The following is a 13,515-nucleotide window of genomic DNA, read 5'->3' as shown; positions in this document are numbered from 1 at the left end:
TGAAAATGCCATAACTAGGCGAAACAATTGTCATAAAATTGATTTTACTGTGTTTTTTTACAATAAAATACAACTCAGAAGGCTAAAAAAATCAGTGTTTTGCAGTGACATAAGGGATGCAAGATCCAAAAAAAAAACATTTCATACATAAACTAAAATGTGGTTCTACAAATTAAACAGCAAATCTATAAAAACAATATACATATTAGTATGTCATCAGACTCACTCACCTTTGAAGGCTATTATCAGAATACTATAAATATTCATACAGATTTATATCAATAATTGGAATGGGTTTACGATAATTTTCGCAACTACTCCATCGATTTACATTATCCTTGGTTGCCTCCATTGTCTCATGCTTGGGTATCAACATTGTCTTGATCAATTCGGCAGATTATTGAGGTCTAGGTAAGAGAATACCATAAATCAAAATACGCCGATATGTCGCTATTTTTTGCCAAGGTTTTATTAATGCCTCGGAATAATTGATTGACTATAGTAAATAACGATATCGTCGTGTTTAAACGAAACCTCGTATCCCGCAAAATGAAATTGAACATAATAATTTTACCATTCATTGATTCGGCAGTCACTTTGCAGTAAAATCTATCCATTTTTAATAGTTTTTAATAGTGGTATTTACTAAGTAAAACATTAATTAAAATATAATAATTTTATTCAGAGTTTTGTATTGAAAAGACGATGTACTTTGATTCAATTTTAACAAACGGGTACGTAATTCATACGTTATTTTCTTATGAAATGAAGTTAGGTTGTCTTCGGTGAGAGGTATTTAAATATTTTGTACTAATCTTTATGTTTCTGTGGCTAACTATAATTGGTTTGTTTAATGTATATCTTTTAATGTTTTGTTTTACATATGTTGCTGTTGTTAACCCAAATAACTTTTTAAACACCACTTTTTCTTAAAATCTATCATGACATGTGTTTCGATTAAAATGATGTTGAATGTATCGAAATACGTGTCATAATAGATTTTAAGAAATAGTGGTATGAACTTTAATAAAAAATGGAAAGATTCAATCACAAAATGCCTACCGAATCAAAGTTATAAATTTGATGTTCATTTATTCAATTTATTGATTCGGCAGCCACTTTTTGGTAATAACTATCCTTTTTTAATTTAAGTTTTGTGAAATTTGTGAAATTGTTTCAATGCATTCCGCATTATTTATTACACCGTATTTGAAGCTACATTTGAATGTCTAAATTTTAGAGGTGTGTTCTTGGGACGTCGAAGGATAAAGAGAGGGTATTAGCTGTTTCTTAATTTTATTTTTCTCACAATATGACAACGACTAAAACCTCCCCCTATTGTCTGTGTTCCCACTGAAAAAAAAGTAGAGTCACGTTACTTGGACCTACAAAAATTGACAGATATTGAAATATTTGTATACAAAATAAAACGTTACACCTTTTAAAATATCCAGTTTCAATAATAGCAGTAACCAAATCGCTCACCAAATTAATTCATTCAAACCCTTATCCACACCCCGATGGTGCATAGGGCACTGCATCATATAAACGCAGTGTTATCTTGATCGTTAACACATGAAGGAAAGGTGATCATCCTTCCGCTTCTAGTACCAAGTGAAAAAACCACTTATATTTATTTGACCCCCCCTGGGAATCGAACCTGGGACCTCGATAGCCGAGGTCCCGGGTTCGATTCCCGAGGTACGGTATCCGAGATACGGTAGCCGAGCGTGATGACCATTACACAACGGAGGCGGACTAGAAAAATTATTACTTACAAAAATTAAGTAATACGACTTTTGGTATATTGTAAGATGCGAGGTATTGGCCGGCATTTATAAGTAATATTATATTTATTTCATATTGTTTTTTCGCCGTTGATTGATTTCATATGAGTAAAATCTAGTTCCATAGTCGATCGGGACCGGTTTTTTGTAATCGCAGATTTAAAGCTAATTTAAATCAATATTGTTTCGTTGTTCAGAAGATTAGTTAAATATTGCCACGAAACATGATTGTATAATTGTAAATAACCGTCAGACTTCGATCGTTAATGATAATTGGAATTTGTTAGATTCGGGTAGACTATATATGTATGTATACATGTCCGCCTCTGTAGTGTAATGGTCAGCACGCTCGGCTACCGTTCTGGAGGTCCCGGGTTCGATTCCCAGGGGGGTCAAATAAATATAAGTGATTTTTTCACTGTAATATTTATTCAATATTACCCTGGACTGGTACCTGAAGCGGAGGGCTGATCACCTTTCCTTCGTGTGTAAACGATCAAGATAACACTGTGTTCGTATGAAGCAGTGCCCTATGCACCATTGGGGTGCGGATAAGGGTTTTTTTATTATTATTATTATACATATGTTTATTTATCTTTACCATATGAACTTTAGAGACGTGCGCACTTTACTTCGAGGATTGGAATAAAGATATATACCATACAAGCATATATACATTTACATACTTATATGCATTTTATTTATTGTTTCGGCATTAACTTTGTGGTAAGACATGTTACAATGATTAAAGAAAACACTTCGTTTTTTACCACTTGAGTTTTATTATAGACTACATGTTTCAGAAGTTAAACTTCTATCATTCAGGTCTGTATAGAACAATTTTATATTTTATATTTTAGTTATTATACAGACCTGAATGATGGAAGTTTAACTTCTGAAACATGTAGTCTATAATAAAACTCATGTGGTAAAAAACGAAGTGTTTTCTTTAATCATTGTTACTTATATGTATATATGCTTGTATAAGTATTTAATACATGGAAGTTAAGCATGGAGTTATCAAAGGAAGGATGAAAGTTGACTGAATGCGGTCAAAATGCGATAACTCAGACGAATGTGCGGAAAAAATTGTATGATAGATGTACGAATTGGTGATAAGGAAATAATGCAAGGCTAAGATAAGATGATCAAGTATTTCAAATAAGTAGTCAAAAGTGATCAGGTCGGGAGGAATAATCGGCGGGTATGTATGAGATGCATGAATGTGGAAGAGGCGAAGGTTATTTGAAGACAGATTGGTATGGGGTATATATGGTATATTACTTATGATGTACAGTATTCACCAAAAATATTTTAATCTTGCCGATCAAAGTTTTGGGTTAAATAAAGCATACATTATTGTTTTGTTAAAATATCTAAAAATATATTTATTTATTTGTTTAAGTACAATGCATATCATAAACACATACATACACAGTTTGATACTCTCGTAATTTACAATTTTAAATACGAATTTCTGCTTCTACAACTACCTTACGAGATTTTTTTATAATAATCACGTTATATATTTTTTACCGAAAACCTTCGTCTCGACAAGAGGTAAGTAGGTTTTTATTAAGAAAAAAAAAACGTACTATGTTTTCTGATTTTAAAAATATCTCGACCACTTGGCTGACAGGCATTTGCCCGAACAGAAAAATTGCCCATCTGGCCGAGCGGGCATTTGGAAATATAATTTTTATATTTAAAAAAAATAATTTTTGAAAAATATTTGCATAACGAAAATACCAAATATCAATAAGAGTATAATTGTATCAGGATCACTATTTCCTTTTTTGCAGGCTTTTTTTGAATTACCTAACGTCCAAGTGACTCTGAAATCTAACTACGCCTTATGCAACACCACTTATTATGACCCTACTCAGGCTTCAACTTTTTAAGTTTCATAGCCTATGCCTACTCGTGAGTGGATTTACTCTTTATGTTTAAAGTAACCGTAATTTCATGTCATTCATGAGTGAAAATTCTAGGCAAAAACACTCGCGTTATTTTTGCAACAGTATAATAACAACTCAAAAAATCGCCCTCGCTTTTAAACGTGACTTTTTTGCATAATTTTAAATGTGTGATCCAAGGTGATCGGAAAACAAATAAATAACATCTAAATTTCATATAAATCAAAGTTTGCGTAGGTAATATACAAGTAAAAATCCTTCATGAATCCTATTCTTGGTCTATTTTTACTGAGAACAACTAACTCGAATCTCCATTATCCAATTAATTTTTATGTTTCTATCGACGGTAATTGAATATTTCAATTACTTTTATTGTGCATGCAGTGCTGACCTCTTGCTGCATGCACCCGAAGGTCGCTGCGTTTTGCAAAAGTGGACCAATTACAGACGAGGCTACTAATTACAGAACAATTAGAGAAGAGGTAATTATCACGACCGAGAGGCGGGCGAATCAGAAATTATTTTCAGAAAAAGCAGTTAATTTTTTTTTATTTCGAATAGAAGTTCTAAAATTAAATTGGATTTTTAAAAAGTCTTTCTACGACTTGAATTTGAGATTCCAATCTCAAATTTGAAATTCCCTTATAAAAGTGCTTTGCTCAAAAGTCAAGTTTAGTTATTACGAGTACGGACAGTTCTCGATATACGAACATTCACTTATAACGAGCGGCACAGTTTAAAGATTTTTATTAAAAATTAAATAGGTCAATTTGGGTTATTTTTTACTCATGGGTAATATTATGTGGACAAAATTGAAATATTTCGCTTGCTAGTTCATATATAATTATTTCCTTAAACTGAGATGGTATATATCATGTACTAACATTTTTGTTACATTTCTCCCAATAGATGAAATAATAATCCTTTCAAAGTAAAATATTAATAATAAAATCATAAGTCTGGGTATTTATAGGGCTAATGACCTGTCATAGTCATCACAACCACCGTATGATACCGTGTATTGTACGTTTATCAATGTATGTCTAATAATGATGCTGAATGCATCGAAACACGTATCAAAATAAATTTTATCAAACGATGGTATTTAGCATAATTGATGGCTTGATAATAAGTAAAATTTATTTACAACATTTTGAGTGTGTCTAAACACTTGTTCACAAATCTGGATTATCTCAAATGATAGGAGTTATTTTTTATATTATTATTTTTTGACATCTCATCAACGATGAAGAAGAATACGGAAGTCTTTTCATCTCACCAATACATGTCTCTAGTGAAGTTCTAGGGATTCAAGAATAATGCTTAAAAAATTGGTTCATATAAGTATATCGAACTTCAAGAATTTGAGTGATGTGGTTGTTAATAATGGGTAGAATTGGTGAATGTTACACGTGTGTAAAGTGTGATCACTTAAAACAGCCTATGACGGTCGTCAGCCCCGCAAATGCACAGACTTCCATATTCTTCTTCACCTTTGATGAGATGTCAAAAAATAATATGAAGTAAAATTTAAATTTAAAATGGTTCAACTTATATTTTTATTTCACTCAAATGGTATTTTCAATGAACGGGACTGTCAAAAACTCTGTCTTATTTTAATTGTATTTTTATGAACTTTCACATATTAAGTAGGTATCTATGGATCAGTGGCGTGCCCAGGGCTTACCAGTAAGGCAAGCCCATTATTTTTCAGAATAAAATCTTCTTCTCCGTCTTATTCCTCATTGCTGAGGGTTGTGACCCTTGCAGAAGCAATGCATCTTCTCCAGTTATCCCTTGACTGCGCTGCACGTAGCGCATCAACCATTGAAGTGCCTGCTGCTGCCTTAATTTGATCGGTCCATCGTGTGGGATCTTCCTCACTCTCTCTTTCCCTCTAGGCTACCGATAACAACTAGTCGTTCCAGGCTATCCTCGTTGCCACGCACAACGTGTTTAAAGAACTGGAGAATCCGTCGGGTACAGATATTGGCCAGAGTCAAGCCATCCAAGCGTAGCCAGAATAAAATAGCGACTATGTAATTTTTTCCACATTAATTTTATTTGACCAGCAACCGGGTTTCGTCATAACTGACACCACCAGTCCGATGATGTCGGTTACGACGAAACCCGGTTGCTGGTCAAATAAAATTCAAGTGGAAAAAATTTCATAGTTGTTATTTTATTCTATAAAATGCAGTTCAACCAAGGAATGTCAGGACAAAACTTTATTTAAAAAAACAATATAAAGATAAACAATGTATTGTAATGAGTGTAAAAAATGCAAAGATGTAATTTTTGTATGGAATAGCCATCACATTGAAATAAAGAAAATGTTGACTGCAGTAAAAAACGTTTCTAATAGATTTTTATTTTCCACTGGCACTTCGTGATGGAATTGCATTTTAATATATTATTAGATTAAAACCAATATTTTTAGCTTTTCCACTTTATTTTTATTTGACCAGCGACCGGGTTTCGTCGTTACCGACATCATCAGTACATCGACATCGACAGTACCAGTCTGATGATGTCGGTAACGGTAATAAAATGTCGGTAACCCGGTCGCTGGTCAAATAAAAATAAAGTGGAAAAGCTAAAAATATTGGTTTTAATCTAATAATATATTTCAATACGTTTCTAATCCAACGAGTTTTGTATATCGACTGATTAAACTTCCTTTTATGTAATTTAACAGTTGTGATATTTTTAAATCAGGAGTAGGTCTTTGAGACCTTGAGATGTAATCATTTCTTTTTTTTTTAATAAAATTCAATGCGCTCACCTTTCCATTATAAATTAATTCCTTCAACCACTTTTATAAATAAAACAAATAAATAAATAAAACAGCACAAACGACATCGGCCGTATCCGAATTCATTATGACATTCAAACAAAAATGTGCTTACGAAAAACGTAGCGAAGAACGATAATAATGCGAAAACTTATTCAAATCTTAATAATTCCTACAATTACCGTATTTAATTATGGATTATCTATTATATTTTATATTTATGAACTCTACAAAGGCATAAAACTAGTTGATAAGCATCTGACAGATGAGTAACAGATAACAATAATGAAATACGTTCGTTACAAATATTGCGAATTGTAGCTTAAATTTCTTGTAGCTATGTTCACGCTACCGAAGCTGGCTTCCAAACTCGATACAAAATGCCATATAGGTACCTACATTGTACGGTTTAAAGTTATGTTTTTAAACCAAATCAACTATGCGTTTTGCTGGAAGCAGAAGCCCAAATTGAAGCCAATGGGAGCGAGCGAGATGGCTAATCATGTATCGCCTTCACCTGCAACAGACAGGGCGAAAGCCGAATGTTTACACTCGGCTATCTCGGGTAGTACGAAAAAGCGCGCGATAATTTAAAAATAGGCATACATTAATTATGTATTTTTAATAATTGTTGGAGTTGTTAGGCAACCCGGGCTTCTGGGCTTCTAGGGTAGGTCCGCCACTGCTATGGATATGTAATATGTTATATCAAAATAATATGAAAATAAATTTCGAAGCACGGTGCATAAATAATATTATAACAGCTGGTAAAAGTTGGAAGGTAAAACGATACGGCATTATGTATGTGTTCATAAAATCACTTCTTAATTACAATAATACGGCGATATTTCTTTATTATTAAGTCACTTCGCGGGTGGTCGGCCACATTGCCGCGCACAAAGAGACAGATTGCCGAATTAATAAAGTTCACATTGTAATCGATAAGGCGAACAAAATCGTTAATGCGAAAGTGGTCGCATGTTGAAAAATGTGACACTTTAAGGTCTGTGCGATGGCCACTCGGGCTTGTTGCACCTTGTGTTCTCAATATTTTCTGCATAATTATATTTAATTATATGTGTATATATAGGGTGATTTTTTAGAGGTGTACAAATTCAAATTTCCCTCAATAAATTGATCGTGACACCCGCCATGTGGCATGTTGCGCCATCTTGTTGAAACCACAGCTCTGTCACATCAATGCCATTCAACTGAGGTACGAAGGAGTCAGTAATCATGGTTCTGTAGCGCTCTACATTGACCTAACATTCTGGGTATCAGAGTCTTTAAAAAAATATCGGCCAATGATTCCACTTGCCCATAAGCACACCAAACAATGACTTTTAATGGATGTAAGGGAGATAGAGACTTCTGGGTTTTCTCCACTCCAAATTCGGCAATTCTTATTGACATAGCTATTTAACCAAAAATGTACCTCATCGGTGAAGTTTTGCGTTGAAAAAGAGTATCAAGATGAATGTTGTTTTTACAGAGTGGTGTGGTGTTCTATTCTCTCTGCCTACCCCTGCGGAAAAGCGGCGTGATGGCTAATCAGTTAAGTTTTAAAATCGCGAATGAGTGTTTGTAAAAGTGGTACAACACAATGTGAACAATGGATTATAAGGAGAATGGTTTATCACCATACCACGAAGTTATCTATGATTTTGATATGCAAAAAAAAAAATATTTAAACTTTATGTACAGAAAAAAATAAGTACATTGGTGGGCTTATTGCCAAAAAACAATATCTTCCAACCGACCAAAAACAGACTAGTGATATTGATCAAAACGTTCGATACCATATACATAAAGCTGTTTGCAATCAGAGGGTAGATAGTACTTGAACATTAAAAAAACATAAATTACAAATTGACGTTAAAAAAAACATAAATTACAAAAGATGATTATAAGGAGGGCAAAGGAAAACGGGAGTTTAGGGGAGAAAGTATAGGGAAAAAAGGAGGTTTGATGGATAGTTAGGATTCTAATGAAATATAGTATTAGTAATATTACTAAAATTAAAAAATATACGTAAAATATATATATATATATATATATATATATATATATATATATATATATATATATATATATATATATATGTATATATATATATATATATATATATATATATATATATATATATATATATATATATATATATATATATATTTATATATTTTATTTTTTTATTTTTTAAATTAGCTAAATTACATTACAGAAAATAACAACGGTGATTAATTAGTTAACAATTTCGTGTTAGTGCCTTAATCATATAATAAAGGTTTATCGTTAAATTAATTGCTTGTACAAGGGACGGGCCGTGTTCTTTGTTGAGTTCAACTTTTATCGATTGGGCAATCGGGTCCAATCTTCGCAAAATCGACCACCACAGGCGATATGCGAAATGTAACGAAAATCGATGCTGGAATTACGCACAGAATATGGTATGATACTTTTATGAACTTCGGCATTTGGAAGATGAGAAATTACTATGACTTTGGCATTTGGAAGATTACTATGACTTTGGCATTTGAAAGCGGTTGTCGACCTATTTTGTCAGGAACAAAACTAACTTACTACTAATCCCTTTCACTGCCTAAACTAGGGCACTTGTAGAAAATTTTACAAATTATTATTTTTTCAGATTTTAGAAAAAGTGGTATTTACTAAGTTTTACTTGGCAAATACCACTATTTCTATGAAATATGTTTTTTACCAAGTGATATTCCCCGTAATTAATATTCATTACACATTTTGGGATATGGGATTAAGGTTAACAAGACTAAAAATCAATAAGTAAGTAACAAATAAGAAAACACAGTGCAAAATGAAAAAAATATAGCAGTGAAAGTACACTTAATATGCATATAAAAGAAAAAAAATAAGGTAAGAAGCCTTTTTAAAGGAAAAAAAGAGAAAATATTACTTATCACAAACACAAATATTTTTTCTGTTCATTCATTTTGGATGCCTGTCATATGACTCTATCATCATGATTCTATTTTATATATGTCATGCAGCTTGGGTATAGGCAATACATTGTAAGGCCATAACTCCAAATTTAGTTGTGTTTGTCGGCTCTACATGTATTTTATTATGTCCTCGTAAATTGAAATTTCACTTGGTAAATTACATCTACTTGCCATTAGTGAGTTCAATAGATATAAATTAAATCGAGATTTTTCGAAATGCATTTTTTATATTGTCAATTATTTAATGAATGACAAAAGCAGTTTTTTAATGATATTTTCATTACCAAATCTGCTGAAATAAAATGAATAATTATGTTACCAGTGTAAGATTTTGTACTCAGTAAAACCTCATACTTTAAATGATTAAGTACGAGTATAGGCGAGATTTTAATTAAGCTGCAATTTGAATTAAATTAATAGCAGTCGATATAAAACATTCTGGTCAAGATGTACCTTCGTTTGAAGCAGGTCATTTCGAAAGTCTCCGTATCAGTTTTAATCTAAAAGAAGCATATGCAAAAATATTGTTTTCTAACTTTTACAAAATTTTGAGTGTGTCCAAATTCTTGTTCACAAATTTGGATTTCTTCGCTTAGGAGTTATTTGTATTGACATCTCAATATAGTCGAAGAAGAATATGGACGTTTGGGTATTTACAGGGATTACGACCTGTCACAGACGGAGTTAAGTTATCACTCAAGTGATGATACACGCGTAAAATTCACTTTTTACCCATGATTGACAACCGTTTGTTATTTTGAAATCAATAGTAATAAAAAATTGACACAAATAACAATTTTTACAATATTTGCCATACAAAAGGTGCGTAGGTACGTACATAATAATAAAAAATATATTTTTACCGCGAAGAAATAATACATTAACTGTCAGGAGCCTGTGACGTGGTATTTGAAAATGGTGCGGAATGTATTGAAACACGTGTCACTATAGATTTTAAAATAAATAAAAGTATTTACTAAGTAAAATTTTAATTAAAATGGATTGGTTTGTCCAAAAAGTGACTGCCGAATCAATTAATGAAAACTGAAAGTTTACCCTACTGTAATTTCTTGACCAATTATTTTTGCTAATCACAGTATACTTAATACTGTTGCCATTTTTAGGTATATTCAGTATTTAAAACATCTAGTCTTAGAAATGACAAACTATATAACGTTATATAATTTTTATTTGAAGCACTAACATTGTGATTTTCAATTTTATAAATAAAATGTAACTTTGTTTTAAAATCACTATAAATATTTTATTATAACCTCATTATAATGTCTGCCGGTTAGTTTCGAATCCGGTAGACATTATAATTAAGTTATAATAAAATATTAATAGTGATTTTAAAACAAAGTTACATTTTAATTATATTTAACGTTATTTTTATCAAAAATTTGGTCAAAGTATTTAGCAAATTTATTTAAACTCAATGATTAATTATAAAGAGGCCATCAATTATGCTACAATGTTACAAATAAACCTATCATTTCCTTATGGGAAAATGACTAATCATGCATTAAGTTATCTTAAGTCACAGTCTAGACTGAAGAAGATGCTTAATAATTGGCTTTGACTCAATACCGCCACAGTTACATGGAAAGGAAACACTGAAAGATATAATACTTAATTATTTTCATATCTCTACAATGCTTATTCCCGGGGAAGAAATTCACATGATCTAACGTATGGAAAGTATGCAACGTTAATGCGTCGGCGAAATAATATGCACATTTAATATGCATTCTCATTCATTACGCGTATGGGAATCAATTGAAGGATATTTTACCCACTTGATGCTTGACGCTTGATGTCTCCGCGATATCCACATTCTTGAAGAAGCACATCGAGATGAATAAATAAAACAGCTACTACTACATACTATCATTACGCCATCTTTTGCGAGGATAGGCAGGGAGTATAGACAAGTATGAAATACATATATATATATATATATATATATATATATATATATATATATATATATATATATATATATATATATATATATATATATATATATATATATATATATATATATATATATATATATATATATAAATATATATATATATATATATATATATATATATATATATATATATATATATATATATATATATATATATATATATATATATATATATATATATATATATATATATATATATATATATATATATATATATATATATATATATATATATATATATATATATATATATATATATATATATATATATATATATATATATATATATATATATATATATATATATATATATATATATATATATATATATATATATATATATATATATATATATATATACATATATATATATATATATATATATATATATATATATTTATATATATATATATATATAAATATATATATATTTATATATATATATATATATAAATATATATATATATATATATATATATATATATATATATATATATATATATAAACGAAAATATATATAAAGGCCAATTTCTCCCCTTTTCTAAGACCCACAACTAATTACCTCAAATACTCGTATACCGACATTTTCACCCATTTTTGCAAACATACCCTAAACCATATTATAAACGCACCCCTAGTTATTGTGTATGCGAATAATATACTGTATTTTTTATTTCACAAAACACATTTCCTATTTTAGTTATGCAAGCGTACTGGGTATGGGTATAAAATGCGAGAGAAATGTATCGAATTGAATGTGTAGTCGGTTCAGAGAATTGTGGAGCCTTCAATGAGCTCAAACATCTAAAGGTCCCTAGCACTCTCTAGAGTCACAAACGCCATTTGCATAATATTATCTGCACGTGTTTCGACGCTTACTATCGCTCATTGTTGTTATTTTTTGCTCGAGACACTTCCGAGAGCTGCATGAGGCAAAGTGCACCGTAATTTGCATACGACTTTTGTCGGCCGAGAGTTCGACTCCAGGGAGCTATGCAAATCAGGGGATAATTGATTTTTATTGTAAGAGAAATGTGTTCATTATATTATTGCACAATACGCTGTATGTGGTAAAAACACGAACGCATAATGAGCGATTATTCATGAAGGCTTCTTTTTGTGTGAATCATGAAAGTATTAGTCAGTGACGCGATTCTTCGGGAATCACCAATCTGGTTAAATTATAAGATAAAATAAATTGAAAACCATGTTTTCAAGCGTTTCTCATGTATGCAAATATATAATCCAGTATTCGGACCTCACATACAAATAGAAAGAGTCTCTGCTTAATAAAAGCTTTCCTTATCCTATCATAGATGCCTATTGTGCACATGCTATATTACGAGTTTGATCAATAAATCTAGAAATTTCAAGAATTTGAGTAGTGTGATTGTCAATTATGGGTAGAATTGGTGAATGTTACACGTGCGTGTGCAAAGTGATTACTTAACCAAGCCTATGGCGGTTGTTAGCCCTGTAAAATTCCCAGAGAGGTGTTAAGGTTTAAAAGAAATGTATATCAACTATGAGTATGTCGAAGAAAATATTATTATGATTGAATTCTAAATAAAATTACTTGTTTTGTACCACTTGAGTTTTTATTATTACGACTAGTTTAATTCAAGAAATCTTCGGATGCTTCCATCTACGGGTTTAAATATTAGCATTTTAAAGTTTATATTGAAAGCCGTAAATGGAAGCATTTGTAGCTTCTGAAACTAGTAACAATATATTATACTGAAGTGGTAAAAAAAGTTTTTACTTATAATTTAATCATGATTTACCACAAAGTAAATGCAACAATAAATAACATACAAATTTATATTTGCTGCCTTACCAAAAAAATATTTACAATTAAAAATATTGTATTTTTCCTCAAATTTTTACATAACACACAATACGTCGTTGTGATTCCATGTAAGAAAAAGAGTACAAATGATTAAGCCTTAAATCAAATTACAAATTTGACGAAAACTTAAAATTTAAATTTTTTAATATTTAAAAAAATTAAAGTTTGTCTTTCCATCAATGCATCTTATGTTGCATAGGGTGTATCATAAATTGC

At 30.8% G+C, this 13,515-nt stretch overlaps 1 protein-coding gene across 1 annotated transcript in view; it reads left to right on the top strand.

The window, feature by feature from the left end:
* Nucleotides 1-13,515, top strand: part of LOC148308236 (rho GTPase-activating protein 7-like) — a 449,904-nt gene that overhangs the window by 81,014 nt on the left and 355,375 nt on the right. The window lies entirely within an intron of this gene.

The sequence above is a fragment of the Brachycentrus maculatus genome, unplaced genomic scaffold (assembly GCF_059751285.1).
Source record: "Brachycentrus maculatus isolate JH-2025_06_01 unplaced genomic scaffold, ASM5975128v1 h1tg000173l, whole genome shotgun sequence".
In the NCBI taxonomy this organism is placed as follows: Eukaryota; Metazoa; Arthropoda; class Insecta; order Trichoptera; family Brachycentridae; genus Brachycentrus; species Brachycentrus maculatus.
This window is presented reverse-complemented; position numbering and strand designations above follow the sequence as displayed.